The following is a 20,427-nucleotide window of genomic DNA, read 5'->3' as shown; positions in this document are numbered from 1 at the left end:
CGAAGGAAAGCAGCGGATGTGCCAGCCTCCGTGGCGAGACAACCTAAACCCGAAGGTTCCTGAGAACTTGGTACGGGTTGCCGTCGAAGCGTGCGTTCTCCGGAGCGCCGTCTTGAGTGGCTGCCTGTAGCCGTACAGGCACGGCTGTTCGCTGGAAGCTCCCAGCCTCCCAGGCCAGGAACAGAACCCAGACGCGGGCACGGTGCCAATCGAAGAAGTTGGTTCTCCGTTCCCGCGCGCAAACGAACGTCTCGAAGTTTCCAGCTTTAAAGAAAGTGGAACTACGTAGACCTCTAACCGAAGTAGTGGGAGTAGTATAATTATGTTTTCTGGAAAGCGGTGTAACCTGTCGTTCTTGAAGCGTCAGTGTTGCGTTGCCTAAGTTAGTGGCGAGCCGCTTTCCTTGCTTAAAACATGGCACTCTGCCTCGCGCGAGTGCTGCATACGCACAGTATGCACCGTACCCTGGTTGATCCTGCCAGTAGTCATATGCTCGTCTCAAAGCCTAAGCCATGCATGTCTCAGTACAGACTTGACCAAAGTGAAACCGCGAATGGCTCATTACATCAGATATGGTTCCTTAGATCGTACGCATCCTACTTGGATACCTGTGGCAATTCCAGAGCTAATACATGCTCACGGTGTCTCCGGCCGGGCAACCGGACGGAGTGCCGTTACCTTTAAAGACCAAACGGTCCGCTTCTGCGGGCCGACTCATTTGGTGACTCTAAGTAACCTCTAGGCAGATCGCACGGTCAAGCACCGGCGACGCATCTATCAAATGTCTGCCTCATCACACTGGATGGTGGGTTATTGGCCCACCATGGTGATTACGGGTAACGGGGAATCAGGGTTCGATTCCGGAGAGGGAGCCTGAGAAACGGCTACCACATCTATGGAAGGCAGCAGGCACGCAAATTACCCACTCCCGGCACGGGGAGGTAGTGACGAAAAATACCGATGCGGGACTCATCCGAGGCCCCGTAATCGGAATGTATCCACCTTAAACATTTGGGTGAACCTATCGGAGTGCAAGTCTGGTGCCAGCAGACGCGGTAAGTCCAGCTCCGATAGCGTATACTGAAGCTGCTGCGGTTAAAAAGCTCGTAGTTGGATCTGGGTCTCGGGCGGTCGGTTCGCCGTCAGGCGTTGAATTGGCCGTACCGGACATCTTCTCGGTTTCCTCGGTCTGCTCTTCACCGAGTGGATCGTGGTATTCCGGGACGTTTACCTTGAACAAATTAAAGTGCTCAAAGCAGGCTATTTGCCTCGATTCTCCTTGCATGGAATAATGGAACAGGACCTCGGTTCTCTCTGTTGGTTTTCGAACCAGAGGTAATGATTAAAAGGGATTGACGGGGGCATTAGTATTGCGAGGGGAGAGGTGAAATTCTTGGATCCTCGCAAGACTACCTACAGCGAAAGCATTTGCCAAGAATGTCTTCATTAATCAAGAACGAAAGTTAGAGGTTCGAAGGCGATTAGATACCGCCCTAGTTCTAACCATAAACGATGCCATCCAGCGATGCGCAAGGTTCAAGAACACCGTGCGCGCAGCCCCCGGGAAACCTGAGATTTCGGGTTCCGGGGGGAGTATGGTTGCAAAGCTGAAACTTAAAGGAATTGACGGAAGGGCACCACAAGGCGTGGGACGTGCGGCTCAACTTGACTCAACACGGCAAAACTTACCAGGCCCGGACATCGTAAGGATTGACAGATTGAGAGCTCTCTCTTGATTCGGTGGATGGTGGTGCATGGCCGATTTTAGTTCGTGGAGCGATTTGTCTGCTTGATTGCGATAACGAGCGAGATTCCTGCCTATTAACTAGGCGTCGGGGTACGTGTACCCCCGGCGCATCAAAACCTCTTCTTAGAGGGACCGGTTGTCGCAAGCAGCAAGAGTGGGAGCTATATCAGGTCAGTGATGCCCTTAGATGCTCTGGGCCGCACGCGCGTCACACTGAAGGAGACAACGCGTCTTCCCCTGCCGAGAGGTACGGGTAACCGCTGAACCTCCTTCGTGATAGGGACCGGGGATTGAAATTGTTCCCCGCTAACGAGGAATGCCCAGTAAGCGCGAGTCATCAGCTCGCGTTGATCGAGTCCCTGCCCTTTGTGCACACCGCCCGTCGATGCATCCGATCGAGTGATACGGTGAGGCCTTTGGACCGGCGCCCTGCCACCTTAAGCAGGAACCGTCGGGAAGACGGCCGAACCTGGTCACTTAGAGGAAGCAAAAGTCGTAACAAGGTTTGGGTAGGAGAACCTGCCCAAGGATCATTACCGTACGGTATATCCGCTTCTTCCTCCAAAACTTATGGTAGTACGCAGATCCGCACGAGCGTGGAAGGGACCCAAGGGGGCCCTGGAGCCTGCGGATATGTATATATCGAGTCCAGATCACTGTGTCTTGTGCAGCTTGGCCGACCACGGTGAGCCTTGCTGTAGAGCACGAAGCACCTTAAGAGGGGTAGGTGAGTCTCGACCTTTAAAGGTATCGCCCCGCTAAAACATGCACCCGAACCCCGTCTCGAGGCCTTGGAGACGGGGGGGTAGGTATCATCCGGGGAGGCTCGCGAGGGCGCTTCCCGACGAACAGACACATCATTCCGCCGAAGTGCGACCTGTCGCACTTCAGCAAACCACAAACAACCCCAGGCGGGGGATCACTTGGCTCGTGGGTCGATGAAGAACGCAGCTAGCTGCGAGTCAATTTGCGATCTGCAAAACAGAGAGCATCGACGGTTTCGAATGCACATTGCGGCCCGGGTCTTTACCTGGGTCGGTCCTGGTTGAGTGTCGGAAGTTTCTAAATGACACATGTGCTCTTGCGAGCACAGCGCGTGTAACAGCACGCCACGAAAGTCTCGCGGCCGCCTCTCTCAGCGAGGTAAGAGCGGTCGCGAGGTCGAATCCGAAACAGGATCATTAGGAGTGGGCCGCGAGGTCGTCTTCTCGGAGGACTCCATTCTAGTACAAGAAGTGGAAAGACCGGTCTACGGGTCCGCGCGTGCGTGGAAGGGGCCTCGAAGGAGCGAGGTGATCCCGGAGCAGTCCGGATCCGTATCCCGGAAGCAGCTTTCCGAGCATTCAGGGGCGAGCAACTTGCGGAGATGGTTGTCTTTTGCAGTTAGGTTGAACCTAGCTGTAGAGCAAGTTAAAGAAAGCACGTGGAGAATGAAAAAGTTGCCGGCAGACATGCCGGCCAGACTATAATTGACCGGCACTTGCAGAAGTGCAAGCAGAGATGGTTGTCTTTTGCAGTTAGGTTGAACCTAGCTGTAGAGCACCGTAAAGAAAGCACGTGGAGAATGAAAAAGGTGGCGGCAGACATGCTATGCATGTCCGGCCGGCACATTTGCCGGCCCGACTATAGTTGCTCGCCGGTGATAGGGATGTAGGCTTCTTCGGACATTGTGGCTGGACCACTCGGATGCTCGGAAGGTTAAATTTCCAAAGTTTGTAAATACGTGGAGTGGGAGAGCCGGCCGGACGACTCAGTTTCGTCCGGGCGGGTGCCTCTCGTTGAACGCAGGGTAAGTTTCCAAAATTAATGGAAGAGCCGGTCTGTTCGTTCCCGTGGAAGGAAAGCTCTGCCGAAGCTGGAGAGCCACCTTACCGTCCAGACCGGAGGACCTGCGTTGGGCGACGAGGAAGTTCCCTCGGACCTCATAGGAAACCGCAATCTCCGTTTGCACCCGACCTCGACTCAGGGTCGACCACCCGCACGATTTAAGCATATCAATATGCGGAGGAAAAGAAAATAACAATGATTCCCTCGGTAGCCGCGAGCGAAAAGGGAGAAGCCCGCCACCCAAGCCTCCGGCACGGTTATCCGAGCCGGCGGGCGATTTGGTGGAAGGGAGCGTCCGTAAATCCCGCTCGGCGGGGGGTTCTAAGTGTAACTTGAAAGGACCAACATCCCACAGAGGGTGCTAGGCCCGTGCGAACCTCCGCCTTGCCGAGTCGGGCTGGGCGCTTTCCCAAGGATTCGGGATGCTCTGGAATGCATCCCTAAGTGGGAGGTAGATTCCTCCTAAGGCTAAATATGACCACGAGACCGATAGCGAACAAGTACCGCGAGGGAAAGTTGAAAAGAACTTTGAAGAGAGAGTTCAAGAGTACGTGAAACCGCCTGGGGGTCAAACGGATGGAGCTCGAGAGTTCGATGGTGGAAGGTGATTCAAGGGTTAAGGACCAAGTCTCCGGCCCCCGAGCGGGGTCGTCCCCTGTCTTAGGGACTTCCCGTCTGCGAGGGTGCGTCCGGGACGGTCCCCCTTCATTCCGCGCCCGGTAGGGCACCGCGGCTCGTTGGGATCCGTCCGAAGGGCCTGGGGTGGAGCTCTCCGGCTCGTCCGGAGAACCCCCGGTGACCCGGACGGAACCCGACGGCTCAAGGGCAGGCCTGGGGATCCGCCGCCGTTTTTAGGCGGAAGGCGTAGAGGTCGCAGCAATGCGGCGTGCCTGGCAGTGTTCCCCCGTTCCCCGACCGTCCCAGGGCGCGTCCGGGGGTTCGCGGGGGGCGTACTGTGAGCCCTGGGCCCGTGCGGTGTTCAACGAGTGGCCCATCCGACCCGTCTTGAAACACGGACCAAGGAGTCTAGCGCGTGGGCGAGTCTAAGGGAATCACTAAACCCGAAGGCGCAGTCAAAGCGACTGGGACGATCGAGGTGACCCGGAGTCGCTCAACGAAGGGCCCTCGCGCAGTCCCGGGGCGATCCCCCACCTCCGGGTGCGGGGATCGTACCTAAGAGCCCACTCGCTGGGACCCGAAAGATGGTGAACTATGCTCGGCCAGGACGAATCCAGGGGAAACCCTGGTGGAAGTCCGAACCGCCTCTGACGTGCAAATCGACCGTCTGAGCTAAGCATAGTGGCGAAAGGCCAATCGAACCGTCTAGTAGCTGGTTCCCTCCGAAGTGTCCCTCAGGACAGCTGGCGCTCGCAAGGGGGGTCCATCCCGGTAAAGCGAATGACCGGGGGCCTCGGGGCCGAAACGGCCTCGACCCACTCTCAAACTCTGAACGGGATGGAGGTCCCGCTTGCCCCTAGGGCGAAGCGGGGCGTTCTTGGACCCGAGTGCTCAGTGGGCCGCTCCTGGTAAGCAGGACTGGCGCTGTGGGATGAACCAAACGCCGGGTTAAGGCGCCTGAATCGACGCTGCTCAAACCATGAAAGGCGTCGGTTGCTCAAGACAGCAGGGCGGTGGCCATGGAAGTCGGCATCCGCTAAGGAGTGTGTAACGACTCACCTGCCGAAGCAACCGGCCCTGAAAATGGATGGCAATCGAGCGTCGTGCCTATACCCGGCCGCCGCCGCAATGCTAATGCATTGGCATCAATGCAAGAATGATGCGGCGGTGAGTAGGAGGGCGCGGCGGTGAGCGTGGAAGGGTCTGGGCGCGAGCCTGCCTGGAGCCGCCGTCGTTGCAGATCTTGGTGGTAGTAGCAAATAATCTGATGAGACCTCGCTGAGGTCAGACGTGGAGAAGGGTTCCGCCTCAACAGCAGTTGCAGGCGGGTGAGCCGGTCCTTAGACCGCGGAAAACTCCCACCGATGCGTCGGGTCAGTTTCGCGCTGCCACCGGGAGAGGTGTAGTGGTTAGCGCGAGGCGCTGGCGTCTCGGCCGCGGTCGAAAGGGAAGTGGGGTATCCAGCCCTCCGCCGCGTCTCGGGACCGGGAGTGCGTCGCGGGTTCCCTCGAAGTCCGTAAGTCCAGGTAACTGGTGGCACCAGGAGAATCTGTCGGGTTCCGGGGGCAGAGTTGTCTGTTCTGTCAGAGCGATCCCCTACGCTCCCCGGAATCTTCCCAGAAGGAGAAGGGGACACTGGGGAAAGGTAAGAGAACCGTAGTTGGGTGCGGTTTCCCCGGGTGCCCGTCGGACCTTGAAAATCTTGGTGGGAACAGCGCAGCAGAGTCCCGAGGCCTGGCCGTACCCGAATCCGCATCTGGCCTCCGAGGTAAAGAGCCTCTTGACGATAGACTAATGTGGGTAAGGGAAGTCGGCAATCTGGATCCGTACCTTCGGAACAAGGATTGGCTCTGGGGACCGGGGCCGGTCGGGGCCCGGGGGGCCACCGCGGGTTCGGTCCGGCGTGGGTCTTGGCGAGGGACATCCTTCCGGGGTTGTTCCAAGCTTGGACCGCGCGTCGGACTTCCGCGAGCGTCCCTGGGCTCTCTGAGGGGAACGCACCTAACCCCTTGCCCTTTTCTGGGTTTTGGGGGGAAAGTGCCTCCCCTCGAGTCGGCCGCCGACGAACGGTCGACTCAGAACCGGCACGGACCAGGGGAATCCGACTGTTTAATTAAAACAAAGCATCCCGACAGCCCGAGAGGGTGTTGACGGGATGTGATTTCTGCCCAGTGCTCTGAATGTCGCGCTGAAGAAATTCAGGGAAGCGCGGGTAAACGGCGGGAGTAACTATGACTCTCTTAAGGTAGCCAAATGCCTCGTCATCTAATTAGTGACGCGCATGAATGGATTAACGAGATTCCCTCTGTCCCTACCTACTGTCTAGCGAAACCACAGCCAAGGGAACGGGCTTGGAGAATGTCAGCGGGGAAAGAAGACCCTGTTGAGCTTGACTCTAGTCTGCCGCTGTCGGGAGACGTGACGAGGTGTAGCATAAGTGGGAGGGCTCCTTCGGGTGCCCGCCGGTGAAATACCACTACTCTCACGGTTTCCCGACTCACCCGGTTGGGCGGGACGCGGGCGTCGGGGTTCTCCTCGCTCGTCGCACGCCGTTCATGAACCAAGGCCCCTGCTACTGGCCGGCCGGACCGGATTCCCGGTCCGTGCCGGACAGGGGGCCGACCCGATCCGGGGACAACGGCAGGTGGGGAGTTCGTCTGGGGCGGAACATCTGTCAAAGGATAACGCAGGTGTCCTAAGGGCGGCTCACCGAGGCCAGAAACCTCGGGTAGAGCGAAAGGGCAAAAGCCGCCTTGATCCGCACCCTCAGTACGGGTGGGACCCGGGAAACCGGGGCCTATCGATCCTCCCCGTCCGAAGGATCTTCGGCGGGAGGTGACAGAAAAGTTACCACAGGGATAACTGGCTCGTGGCCGCCAAGCGTTCATAGCGACGCGGCTTTTTGATCCTTCGATGTCGGCTCTTCTTACCGTGGGGACGCAGCGCTCCCCGAGCGTATGATTGTTCACCAACCAACAAGGAACGTGAGCTGGGTTTAGACCGTTGTGAAACAGGTTAGTTTTATCCTCCTGGCGTTTAGAACGCGGCCAAGGTAATCCTGGTTAGTACGAGAGGAACCCCAGGTTCGGACCAATGGTACCGCGCTGGTTCGATCGAACCTTGGTGCGAAGCTACGTCCGACGGCTGAAGCCTGAACGCCTCTAAGGCCGAAGCCGTGCCCGGAGCTGCGTGACCGTGGGTCCCTGCACTCTGAAAGGCAGAACCACCAACGCTGGACCCCCTCGCGGGGGACCGGTAAGGCGGGGAGCCGCTCATCACCCCCCAACCCGGGGGGTGAGGCTCCCCGCGAGTAGTGCCATCGAGACTCCGCCCACTTGCCCCACTGACCGAGGTCTTTGGGATTCTAGATGGGGATTCAAGGGGTAATCAAGCACTCGGAAGTTGGGACCCTGAACCACTCGTAGACGACTTGAGTATCTGGCGGGGCGTCGTGAGCGGTGAAGCCTCCGTACGGTGGCGACCCGTTGAAAGGCAGCCCTCGCTTGCAGGTTCGTGCTGTCGGCTGCACGGCACCTGAAAAGCAGACTCCAACTTTCAGGAGGTCCCTCCGGGGACCTCCGCCGGGAGTCCAGACCCCAGTTTCGACCGGGGGAGGACACCCAAACCGGCAGCCGGCACCTTAACTGGTGCTGCGCACCGGGGCTTCCAGCATGTGGCGGATAGCTGGACTTGGGGTTTATCACCCAGCCGACCAAAAGACTGACAACCCAGGTTAACCTGGGAGTGCGGAAACGCTTGGAGAATGTCAGCAGCGGGGAAAGAAGGCCCTGTTGAGCTTGACTCTAGCCTGCCGCTGTCGGGAGACGTGACGAGGTGTAGCATAAGTGAGGGCTCCTTCGGGTGCCCGCCGGTGAAATACCACAATGTAAGTGACAGGCACTTGGAAATGTGCATTCATGAATGAATGCAATGCGTGAGTCTGCCACCTTGGAACCTGATGTTGAGCCTTTCTATGACGGTATCTATATAATAGAAACTTGAGGAGGCGACATACTGCCCGGTTCCTGCCAGGAGCACATCACCGGCGCGGGGGAGCGAAGAGAGCTCTCCCTTCTCCGGCTCGGCGGTCCCAACGTTTGGTTGGAGATCGGCGAGCATTCGGAGGCGCTTCGGTTGGTCGGCTTGGTGCTGTCCATTACTCGGATGTGACTCTACACGGCGGTGGACACTTAGGAAGGCCTTCTGGGTCTTCCCACGGGGGTCACCCTTATATAATAAGGGCGATCCCCAAGCCATCGGCCTGCATGCGGCCGATGGGGCTTCCGGCATGTGGCGTATAGCCGGACTTGGGGTTTGTGGGTAACAGATTGCGTTGTACCTATAACCCAGCCGCCCAAATGCATAACACTCTAGTCGGCCTTCGAGGACGGGACCTATATAATAGGAGCTTGAGTTGGCCAAATTCAAGTATGTGCCAAATGAGGGTCCAACTTTGGTAGGGTGACGGTGGAAGTAAGCGTTCCTCACTATTCCGTGCCGCAGAGGGGCCCTTGGTAGGTGGTACGATGGATGCTGTAGGTGGCCGAAAAATCCTCGCCTTCTTTGCGAAAGGCCACTCGCGAAGAGGTTTGGTTCTGTCATCCCTATCGTCGTTGGAACCAGATTTGAGCACTTGCTGAAATTGAGAGAATCCGCACTCTCGCAAGAAAGACCGATGCCTGCCAAGCATCTTAAACGAATGCAGTTGGCCGACCAAGGTGAGCCACTGCAAGCAAGGTTTGAGCACTTGCTGAAATTGAGAGAATCCGCACTCTCGCAAGAAAGATCGATGCCTGCCAAGCATCTTAAACGAATGCAGTTGGCCGACCAAGGTGAGCCACTGCAAGCAAGATGGGTACTTGCTAAGAACAGATCCGCGCGGAGTTCGTGATGTCGGTTTCACGGCACCCCGGCGGTTTCTGTCTGTCTCTTTAAGGATGCCCCCTCGGGGGCATTCGCCGGGAGTCCAGACCCCGGCCGGTTTCGGCCGGCCGGGGGAAGACTCCCAAACCGGCAGCCGACACCTTCACCGGGTGCTGTCAGCCGGGGCTTCCAGCAGGTGGCGGATCGCTGGACTTGGGGTTTATCACCCAGCCGACCAAAAGACTGACAACCCAGGTTAACCTGGGAGTGCGGAAACGCTTGGACAATGTCAGCGGCGGGGAAAGAAGGCTCTGTTGAGCTTGACTCTAGCCTGCCGCTGTCGGGAGACGTGACGAGGTGTAGCATAAGTGGGTGGGCTCCTTCGGGTGCCCGCCGGTGAAATACCACCGATCCCGACGGTAAGCTCTTGCTGTAGAGCACTGGAAATTTTCGTTGATGGTGCTTGGCGGAGGTAGGAGAATGCGGATGACTCTGCAATGAATAGCAATCGGTGCAGGGTAGCCGAGTGCTGGGCTGAAGAGAGTGTCGTCTTCGAGACATACACTTGCGGAGCTTGAGACTCTAGTCGGCACGTGTGTGCCTGCCTCCTTGAATCGAGCCTTCGAGGACGGGACCTATATAATAGGAGCTTGAGTTGGCTGCATTCAAGTATGCCCTGGAACTCGTCGGCAATCTTCCGTAGCTCACCGCCTTCACATCGAGCTGCCGTCAGCGACGTGGAGAGTCACATCCAAGTAATGCTCAGCACCGACGCGGGGGAAAATTATTCTCCCGCAGTTACCAATTTACTTGGTGCTAAGATGGGTACTTGCTAAGAACAGATCCGCGCGGAGATCGTGATGTCGGTTTCACGGCACCCGGCGGTTTCTGTCTGTCTCTTTAAGGATGCCCCCTCGGGGCATTCGCCGGGAGTTCAGACCCCGGCCGGTTTCGGCCGGCTGGGGGAGGACTCCCAAACCGGCGGCCGGCACGCATGTGTCGGTCGCCGGGGCTTCCAGCATGTGGCGGATAGCTGGACTTGGGGTTTTTAGGGTGACTTGGTTGCCCGACGACCCAGCCGACCAAAAGACATGTATCCCAGTTTAGCTCGCTGTAGAGCACTGGAAATTGACCGGCACTTGTAAATGTGCCGGCAGATAGAGGTGTCTTGTGCAGTTAGGTTGAGCTTAACTGTAGAGCACCGGACCAAAAGCACGTTAATAATGATTGAAATTGACCGGCACTTGTGCCGGCCAGCATTCAACCGTATATCGGTTGATTGAGCTTAAGACTCTAGTCGCATTTAATGAAAGTGCGTGAATGAATGCAATGTTTGGTTAACGCTCACACATCCTGTGTTGATGGTGCTTCTCAGAGTCGCAAACCCATACGAATGCTGTGCGGGGAGACGTTTGTGGAGAAGGTTTATTCACCCAGCACCTTTACTTTTAACGGTAATGTGTGGAGCAAAACCCGTATAAAAAGTCAAGCTGGGAAGAAAACAGAGAAGCAGATTTGTGTGCCTTTGCCACATTGCGGTGCTTGTAGATGTTTTTTGGGAAGATCCATTCTCCCAGAATTTTTGACTTTAACGGGCATCTCTGGAGCAAAAGCCGAATAGAAAGTCAAGCTGGGAAGAAAACGCAGGAGGATGATATTGTGTCAATGCCACATTGCGTTGCTTGTACAAGTTTCTTGGGAAGATTTATTCTCCCAGAATTTTTGCCTTTGACGGCAATCTCTGGAGCAAAAGCCGAATAGAAAGTCAAGCTGGGAAGAAAACGGAGGAGGATGATATTGTGTCAATGCCACATTGCCTTGCTTGTACAAGTTTCTTGGGAAGATTTATTCTCCCAGAATGTTTGCCTTTGACGGCAATCTCTGGAGCAAAAGCCGAATAGAAAGTCAAGCTGGGAAGAAAACGGAGGAGGATGATATTGTGTCAATGCCACATTGCGTTTCTTGTACAAGTTTCTTGGGAAGATTCATTCTCCCAGAATGTTTGCCTTTGACGGTAATCTCTGGAGCAAAAGCCGAATAGAAAGTCAAGCTGGGAAGAAAACGTAGGAGGATGATATTGTGTCCCTGCCACATTGCCTTGCTTGTACAAGTTTCTTGGGAAGATTTATTCTCCCAGAATTTTTTTTGCCTTTGACGGCAATCTCTGGAGCAAAAGCCGAATAGAAAGTCAAGCTGGGAAGAAAACAGAGCCACATTGCGTTGCTTGTACAAGTTTCTTGGGAAGCTTTATTCTCCCAGAATTTTTGCCTTTCACGGCAATCAGTGGAGCGAAAGCCGAAGAGAAAGTCAAGCTGGGAAGAAAACAGAGGAGGAGAATTGTTTGTGTGTGTGTGCCTTTGCCACATTACCGTGCTTTTAGAAGTTTGTCGAGAAGCTTCATTCACCCAGAAATTTTACCTTTGACGGTAATCTATGGAGCAAAAGCCGAATAGAAAGCCAAGCTGGGAAGAAAACGGAGGAGGATGATATTGTGTCACTGCCACATTGCCTTGCTTGTACAAGTTTCTTGGGAAGCTTTATTCTCCCAGAATGTTTGCCTTTGACGGCAATCTCTGGAGCAAAAGCCGAATAGAAAGTCAAGCTGGGAAGAAAACGGAGGAGGATGATATTGTGTCAATGCCACATTGCGTTTCTTGTACAAGTTTCTTGGGAAGATTCATTCTCCCAGAATGTTTTCCTTTGACGGTAATCTCTGGAGCAAAAGCCGAATAGAAAGTCAAGCTGGGAAGAAAACGTAGGAGGATGATATTGTGTCCCTGCCACATTGCCTTGCTTGTACAAGTTTCTTGGGAAGATTTATTCTCCCAGAATTTTTTTTTGCCTTTGACGGCAATCTCTGGAGCAAAAGCCGAATAGAAAGTCAAGCTGGGAAGAAAACAGAGCCACATTGCGTTGCTTGTACAAGTTTCTTGGGAAGCTTTATTCTCCCAGAATTTTTGCCTTTCACGGGAATCTGTGGAGCGAAAGCCGAAGAGAAAGTCAAGCTGGGAAGAAAACAGAGGAGGAGAATTGTTTGTGTGTGTGTGCCTTTGCCACATTACCGTGCTTTTAGAAGTTTGTCGAGAAGCTTCATTCACCCAGAAATTTTACCTTTGACGGTAATCTATGGAGCAAAAGCCGTATAGAAAGCCAAGCTGGGAAGAAACCGGAGGAGGATGATATTGTGTCACTGCCACATTGCGACGCTTGTACAAGTTTGTTGGGAAGCTTTATTCTCCCAGAATTTTTGCCTTTGACGGCAATATCTGGAGCAAAAGCCGAATAGAAAGTCAAGCTGGGAAGAAAACTGAGGGGTGTGATATTGTGTCAATGCCACATTGCGTTGCTTGTACAAGTTTCTTGGGAAGCTTTATTCTCCCAGAATTTTTGCCTTTCACGGCAATCTGTGGAGCAAAAGCCGAATAGAAAGTCAAGCTGGGAAGATTTATTCTCCCAGATTTTATTTGCCTTTAACGGGAATCTCTGGAGCAAAAGCCGAATAGAAAGTCAAGCTGGGAAGATTTATTCTCCCAGATTTTTTTTGCCTTTAACGGCAATTTCTGGAGCAAAAGCCGAATAGAAAGCCAAGCTGGGAAGAAAACAGAGGAGGATGATATTCTGTCACTGCCACATTGCGTTGCTTGTACAAGTTTCTTGGGAAGTTTAATTCTCCCAGATTATTTTTTTGCCTTTAACGGTAATCTCTGGAGCAAAAGCCGAATAGAAAGTCAAGCTGGGAAGAAAAATGAGGAGGATGATATTGTGTCAATGCCACATTGCGTTGCTTGTACAAGTTTCTTGGGAAGCTTCATTCTCCCAGATCTTTTGCCTTTGACGGCAATCTCTGGAGCAAAAGCCGAATAGAAAGTCAAGCTGGGAAGAAAACGTAGGAGGATGATATTGTGTCCCTGCCACATTGCCTTGCTTGTACAAGTTTCTTGGGAAGATTTAATCTCCCAGAATTTTTTTTTGCCTTTGACGGCAATCTCTGGAGCAAAAGCCGAATAGAAAGTCAAGCTGGGAAGAAAACAGAGCCACATTGCGTTGCTTGTACAAGTTTCTTGGGAAGCTTTATTCTCCCAGAATTTTTGCCTTTCACGGGAATCTGTGGAGCGAAAGCCGAAGAGAAAGTCAAGCTGGGAAGAAAACAGAGGAGGAGAATTGTTTGTGTGTGTGTGCCTTTGCCACATTACCGTGCTTTTAGAAGTTTGTCGAGAAGCTTCATTCACCCAGAAATTTTACCTTTGACGGTAATCTATGGAGCAAAAGCCGTATAGAAAGCCAAGCTGGGAAGAAACCGGAGGAGGATGATATTGTGTCACTGCCACATTGCGACGCTTGTACAAGTTTGTTGGGAAGCTTTATTCTCCCAGAATTTTTGCCTTTGACGGCAATATCTGGAGCAAAAGCCGAATAGAAAGTCAAGCTGGGAAGAAAACTGAGGGGTGTGATATTGTGTCAATGCCACATTGCGTTGCTTGTACAAGTTTCTTGGGAAGCTTTATTCTCCCAGAATTTTTGCCTTTCACGGCAATCTGTGGAGCAAAAGCCGAATAGAAAGTCAAGCTGGGAAGATTTATTCTCCCAGATTTTATTTGCCTTTAACGGGAATCTCTGGAGCAAAAGCCGAATAGAAAGTCAAGCTGGGAAGATTTATTCTCCCAGATTTTTTTTGCCTTTAACGGCAATTTCTGGAGCAAAAGCCGAATAGAAAGCCAAGCTGGGAAGAAAACAGAGGAGGATGATATTCTGTCACTGCCACATTGCGTTGCTTGTACAAGTTTCTTGGGAAGTTTAATTCTCCCAGATTATTTTTTTGCCTTTAACGGTAATCTCTGGAGCAAAAGCCGAATAGAAAGTCAAGCTGGGAAGAAAAATGAGGAGGATGATATTGTGTCAATGCCACATTGCGTTGCTTGTACAAGTTTCTTGGGAAGCTTCATTCTCCCAGATCTTTTGCCTTTGACGGCAATCTCTGGAGCAAAAGCCGAATAGAAAGTCAAGCTGGGAAGAAAACGTAGGAGGATGATATTGTGTCCCTGCCACATTTCCTTGCTTGTACAAGTTTCTTGGGAAGATATATTCTCCCAGAATTTTTGCCTTTGACGGCAATCTCTGGAGCAAAAGCCGAATGGAAAGTCAAGCTGGGAAGCTTCATTCTCCCAGATCTTTGACCTTTGACTGTAATCTCTGGAGCAAAAGCCGAATAGAAAGTAAAGCTGGGAAGCTTTATTCTCCCAGAACTTTTGCCTTTCACGGCAATCTCTGGAGCAAAAGCCGAATAGAAAGTCAAGCTGGGAAGAAAACTGAGGAGGATGATATTGTGTCCCTGCCACATTTGCCTTGATTGTACAAGTTTCTTGGGAAGATTTATTCTCCCAGAATTTTTTTTGCCTTTGACGGCAATCTCTGGGGCAAAAGCCGAATAGAAAGTCAAGCTGGGAAGAAAACAGAGGAGGAGAATTGTTTGTGTGTGTGTGCCTTTGCCACATTACCGTGCTTTTAGAAGTTTGTCGAGAAGCTTCATTCACCCAGAAATTTTACCTTTGACGGTAATCTATGGAGCAAAAGCCGAATAGAAAGCCAAGATGGGAAGAAAACGTAGGAGGATGATATTGTGTCCCTGCCACATTGCCTTGCTTGTACAAGTTTCTTGGGAAGATTTATTCTCCCAGAATTTTTTTTGCCTTTGACGGCAATCTCTGGAGCAAAAGCCGAATAGAAAGTCAAGCTGGGAAGAAAACAGAGCCACATTGCGTTGCTTGTACAAGTTTCTTGGGAAGCTTTATTCTCCCAGAATTTTTGCCTTTCACGGCAATCAGTGGAGCGAAAGCCGAAGAGAAAGTCAAGCTGGGAAGAAAACAGAGGAGGAGAATTGTTTGTGTGTGTGTGCCTTTGCCACATTACCGTGCTTTTAGAAGTTTGTCGAGAAGCTTCATTCACCCAGAAATTTTACCTTTGACGGTAATCTATGGAGCAAAAGCCGAATAGAAAGCCAAGCTGGGAAGAAAACGGAGGAGGATGATATTGTGTCACTGCCACATTGCCTTGCTTGTACAAGTTTCTTGGGAAGCTTTATTCTCCCAGAATGTTTGCCTTTGACGGCAATCTCTGGAGCAAAAGCCGAATAGAAAGTCAAGCTGGGAAGAAAACGGAGGAGGATGATATTGTGTCAATGCCACATTGCGTATCTTGTATAAGTTTCTTGGGAAGATTCATTCTCCCAGAATGTTTGCCTTTGACGGTAATCTCTGGAGCAAAAGCCGAATAGAAAGTCAAGCTGGGAAGAAAACGTAGGAGGATGATATTGTGTCCCTGCCACATTGCCTTGCTTGTACAAGTTTCTTGGGAAGATTTATTCTCCCAGAATTTTTTTTTGCCTTTGACGGCAATCTCTGGAGCAAAAGCCGAATAGAAAGTCAAGCTGGGAAGAAAACAGAGCCACATTGCGTTGCTTGTACAAGTTTCTTGGGAAGCTTTATTCTCCCAGAATTTTTGCCTTTCACGGGAATCTGTGGAGCGAAAGCCGAAGAGAAAGTCAAGCTGGGAAGAAAACAGAGGAGGAGAATTGTTTGTGTGTGTGTGCCTTTGCCACATTACCGTGCTTTTAGAAGTTTGTCGAGAAGCTTCATTCACCCAGAAATTTTACCTTTGACGGTAATCTATGGAGCAAAAGCCGTATAGAAAGCCAAGCTGGGAAGAAACCGGAGGAGGATGATATTGTGTCACTGCCACATTGCGACGCTTGTACAAGTTTGTTGGGAAGCTTTATTCTCCCAGAATTTTTGCCTTTGACGGCAATATCTGGAGCAAAAGCCGAATAGAAAGTCAAGCTGGGAAGAAAACTGAGGGGTGTGATATTGTGTCAATGCCACATTGCCTTGCTTGTACAAGTTTCTTGGGAAGATTTATTCTCCCAGAATTTTTTTTGCCTTTGACGGCAATCTCTGGAGCAAAAGCCGAATAGAAAGTCAAGCTGGGAAGAAAACAGAGCCACATTGCGTTGCTTGTACAAGTTTCTTGGGAAGCTTTATTCTCCCAGAATTTTTGCCTTTCACGGCAATCTGTGGAGCAAAAGCCGAATAGAAAGTCAAGCTGGGAAGATTTATTCTCCCAGATTTTATTTGCCTTTAACGGGAATCTCTGGAGCAAAAGCCGAATAGAAAGTCAAGCTGGGAAGATTTATTCTCCCAGATTTTTTTTGCCTTTAACGGCAATTTCTGGAGCAAAAGCCGAATAGAAAGCCAAGCTGGGAAGAAAACAGAGGAGGATGATATTCTGTCACTGCCACATTGCGTTGCTTGTACAAGTTTCTTGGGAAGTTTAATTCTCCCAGATTATTTTTTTGCCTTTAACGGTAATCTCTGGAGCAAAAGCCGAATAGAAAGTCAAGCTGGGAAGAAAAATGAGGAGGATGATATTGTGTCAATGCCACATTGCGTTGCTTGTACAAGTTTCTTGGGAAGCTTCATTCTCCCAGATCTTTTGCCTTTGACGGCAATCTCTGGAGCAAAAGCCGAATAGAAAGTCAAGCTGGGAAGAAAACGTAGGAGGATGATATTGTGTCCCTGCCACATTTCCTTGCTTGTACAAGTTTCTTGGGAAGATATATTCTCCCAGAATTTTTGCCTTTGACGGCAATCTCTGGAGCAAAAGCCGAATGGAAAGTCAAGCTGGGAAGCTTCATTCTCCCAGATCTTTGACCTTTGACTGTAATCTCTGGAGCAAAAGCCGAATAGAAAGTAAAGCTGGGAAGCTTTATTCTCCCAGAACTTTTGCCTTTCACGGCAATCTCTGGAGCAAAAGCCGAATAGAAAGTCAAGCTGGGAAGAAAACAGAGGAGGAGAATTGTTTGTGTGTGTGTGCCTTTGCCACATTACCGTGCTTTTAGAAGTTTGTCGAGAAGCTTCATTCACCCAGAAATTTTACCTTTGACGGTAATCTATGGAGCAAAAGCCGAATAGAAAGCCAAGATGGGAAGAAAACGGAGGAGGATGAAATTGTGTCACTGCCACATTGCGTTGCTTGTACAAGTTTCTTGGGAAGATTTATTCTCCCAGAATTTTTGCCTTTAACGGCAATATCTGGAGCAAAAGCCGAATAGAAAGTCAAGCTGGGAAGAAAACGGAGGAGGATGATATTGTGTCCCTGCCACATTGCCTTGCTTGTACAAGTTTCTTGGGAAGCTTCATTCTCCCAGAATTTTAGCCTTTGACGGCAATCTCTGGAGCAAAAGCCGAATAGAAAGTCAAGCTGGGAAGAAAAACGGAGGAGGATGATATTGTGTCAATGCCACATTGCCTTGCTTGTACAAGTTTCTTTGGAAGATTTATTCTCCCAGAATTTTTGCCTTTCACGGCAATCTCTGGAGCAAAAGCCGAATAGAAAGTCAAGCTGGGAAGAAAACAGAGCCACATTGCCTTGCTTGTACAAGTTTCTTGGGAAGATTTATTCTCCCAGAATGTTTGCCTTTGGCGGCAATCTCTGGAGCAAAAGCCGAATAGAAAGTCAAGCTGGGAAGAAAACGGAGGAGTATGATATTGTGTCAATGCCACATTGCGTTTCTTGTACAAGTTTCTTGGGAAGATTTATTCTCCCAGAATGTTTGCCTTTGACGGCAATCTCTGGAGCAAAAGCCGAATAAACTGCCACATTGCGTTGCTTGTACAAGTTTCTTGCGAAGCTTTATTCTCCCAGAATTTTTTTTTTGCCTTTGACGGCAATCTCTGGAGCAAAAGCCGAATAGAAAGTCAAGCTGGGAAGATTTATTCTCCCAGATTTTATTTGCCTTTAACGGGAATCTCTGGAGCAAAAGCCGAATAGAAAGTCAAGCTGGGAAGATTTATTCTCCCAGATTTTTTTTGCCTTTAACGGCAATTTCTGGAGCAAAAGCCGAATAGAAAGCCAAGCTGGGAAGAAAACAGAGGAGGATGATATTCTGTCACTGCCACATTGCGTTGCTTGTACAAGTTTCTTGGGAAGTTTAATTCTCCCAGATTATTTTTTTGCCTTTAACGGTAATCTCTGGAGCAAAAGCCGAATAGAAAGTCAAGCTGGGAAGAAAAATGAGGAGGATGATATTGTGTCAATGCCACATTGCGTTGCTTGTACAAGTTTCTTGGGAAGCTTCATTCTCCCAGATCTTTTGCCTTTGACGGCAATCTCTGGAGCAAAAGCCGAATAGAAAGTCAAGCTGGGAAGAAAACGTAGGAGGATGATATTGTGTCCCTGCCACATTTCCTTTGATTGTACAAGTTTCTTGGGAAGATTTATTCTCCCAGAATTTTTTTTGCCTTTGACGGCAATCTCTGGGGCAAAAGCCGAATAGAAAGTCAAGCTGGGAAGAAAACAGAGGAGGAGAATTGTTTGTGTGTGTGTGCCTTTGCCACATTACCGTGCTTTTAGAAGTTTGTCGAGAAGCTTCATTCACCCAGAAATTTTACCTTTGACGGTAATCTATGGAGCAAAAGCCGAATAGAAAGCCAAGATGGGAAGAAAACGGAGGAGGATGAAATTGTGTCACTGCCACATTGCGTTGCTTGTACAAGTTTCTTGGGAAGATTTATTCTCCCAGAATTTTTGCCTTTAACGGCAATATCTGGAGCAAAAGCCGAATAGAAAGTCAAGCTGGGAAGAAAACGGAGGAGGATGATATTGTGTCCCTGCCACATTGCCTTGCTTGTACAAGTTTCTTGGGAAGCTTCATTCTCCCAGAATTTTAGCCTTTGACGGCAATCTCTGGAGCAAAAGCCGAATAGAAAGTCAAGCTGGGAAGAAAAACGGAGGAGGATGATATTGTGTCAATGCCACATTGCCTTGCTTGTACAAGTTTCTTTGGAAGATTTATTCTCCCAGAATTTTTGCCTTTCACGGCAATCTCTGGAGCAAAAGCCGAATAGAAAGTCAAGCTGGGAAGAAAACAGAGCCACATTGCCTTGCTTGTACAAGTTTCTTGGGAAGATTTATTCTCCCAGAATGTTTGCCTTTGGCGGCAATCTCTGGAGCAAAAGCCGAATAGAAAGTCAAGCTGGGAAGAAAACGGAGGAGTATGATATTGTGTCAATGCCACATTGCGTTTCTTGTACAAGTTTCTTGGGAAGATTTATTCTCCCAGAATGTTTGCCTTTGACGGCAATCTCTGGAGCAAAAGCCGAATAAACTGCCACATTGCGTTGCTTGTACAAGTTTCTTGCGAAGCTTTATTCTCCCAGAATTTTTTTTTTGCCTTTGACGGCAATCTCTGGAGCAAAAGCCGAATAGAAAGTCAAGCTGGGAAGATTTATTCTCCCAGATTTTTTTTGCCTTTAACGGCAATTTCTGGAGCAAAAGCCGAATAGAAAGCCAAGCTGGGAAGAAAACAGAGGAGGATGATATTCTGTCACTGCCACATTGCGTTGCTTGTACAAGGTTCTTGGGAAGCTTAATTCTCCCAGATTATTTTTTTGCCTTTAACGGTAACCTCTGGAGCAAAAGCCGAATAGAAAGTCAAGCTGGGAGGAAAACTGAGGAGATGAGTATGTGTGTGTCTGCCGTTGCCACATTGCGGTGTTGGTAGAAGAAGTTTGTGGACAAGGTTTATTCGCCCAGCACCTTTACTTTTAACGGTAATCTGTGGAGCAAATCCCGCATGGAAAGTCAAGCTGGGAAGAAAACAGAGGAGAAAATTTGTGTGTATCATTGCGACATTGTGGTGCTGGTAGAAGTATTGTGGAGAAGGTTTAATCACCCAGCACTTTTACTCTTAACGGTAATCTGTGGAGCAAAACCCGCATAAAAAGTCAAACTGGGATGAAAACTGAGGAGATGTGTGTGTATCTCATCTTGGAACCGTATGTCGGTAGATGGAACCGAACTGAAGACTCTGGTCTAATTTAAGGAATGCAACGTGTGGTTAACGCTATTGCCTCCGAGGTTGATGGTACATCTTTATTTACCTGGGAAAGGAAATGTGAGCATTTTCGTTTGAGTAAACTTAACGTTTTTAGCTTTTTATCTGTGGTTTGGTACGGAAAAGTTCAACGCTGTTCATTTCTTCTATTTCAAGTGCAACGTTACTTATCACTCTGCTGTCATTTTTGCCAAGAAAACTTCTTCAAGATTCTTTATTTTTTATTCGTTGTAAGTGTTAAACTACCTCCGTTTGTCTTTTTCGCAAGGTGCATACATAGGTCTGAAGTTTAAGCGGTAAAGGAAAATGTCGGTTCAACGCTGTTCATGTTTTCTATTTAAAGTTGAACGTTATTTATTACTCTGGTTTCCTTTTTGCCAAGAAAACTTAAAGTTTTTGTTTTATTTGTTGTAAGTGTTAAACTACCTCCGTTTGTCTTTTTCGCAAGGTGCATAGGAAATCTTGATATTTTGTTTTCGTGACT

At 50.2% G+C, this 20,427-nt stretch overlaps 3 non-coding genes across 3 annotated transcripts; all 3 read left to right on the top strand.

Moving 5' to 3' along the window:
* Positions 1-462: 462 nt before the first annotated feature.
* LOC145978467 (small subunit ribosomal RNA) lies at positions 463-2,283 on the top strand. The gene has a single exon (XR_014440701.1). It is a non-coding gene; the product is annotated as a small subunit ribosomal RNA (ribosomal RNA).
* Positions 2,284-2,650: 367 nt separating this feature from the next.
* LOC145978474 (5.8S ribosomal RNA) lies at positions 2,651-2,802 on the top strand. Its single transcript, XR_014440708.1, has one exon. It is a non-coding gene; the product is annotated as a 5.8S ribosomal RNA (ribosomal RNA).
* An 897-nt stretch (positions 2,803-3,699) lies between these two features.
* Positions 3,700-7,707, top strand: LOC145978477 (large subunit ribosomal RNA). Its single transcript, XR_014440711.1, has one exon. It is a non-coding gene; the product is annotated as a large subunit ribosomal RNA (ribosomal RNA).
* Positions 7,708-20,427: the final 12,720 nt, after the last annotated feature.

This window comes from Lepisma saccharinum, chromosome 24 (assembly GCF_977018435.1).
Source record: "Lepisma saccharinum chromosome 24, izLepSacc3.1, whole genome shotgun sequence".
Classification (NCBI taxonomy): Eukaryota; Metazoa; Arthropoda; class Insecta; order Zygentoma; family Lepismatidae; genus Lepisma; species Lepisma saccharinum.
The sequence above is the reverse complement of the archived record's forward strand: the minus strand, read 5'-3'. Positions and strand labels throughout refer to the sequence as shown.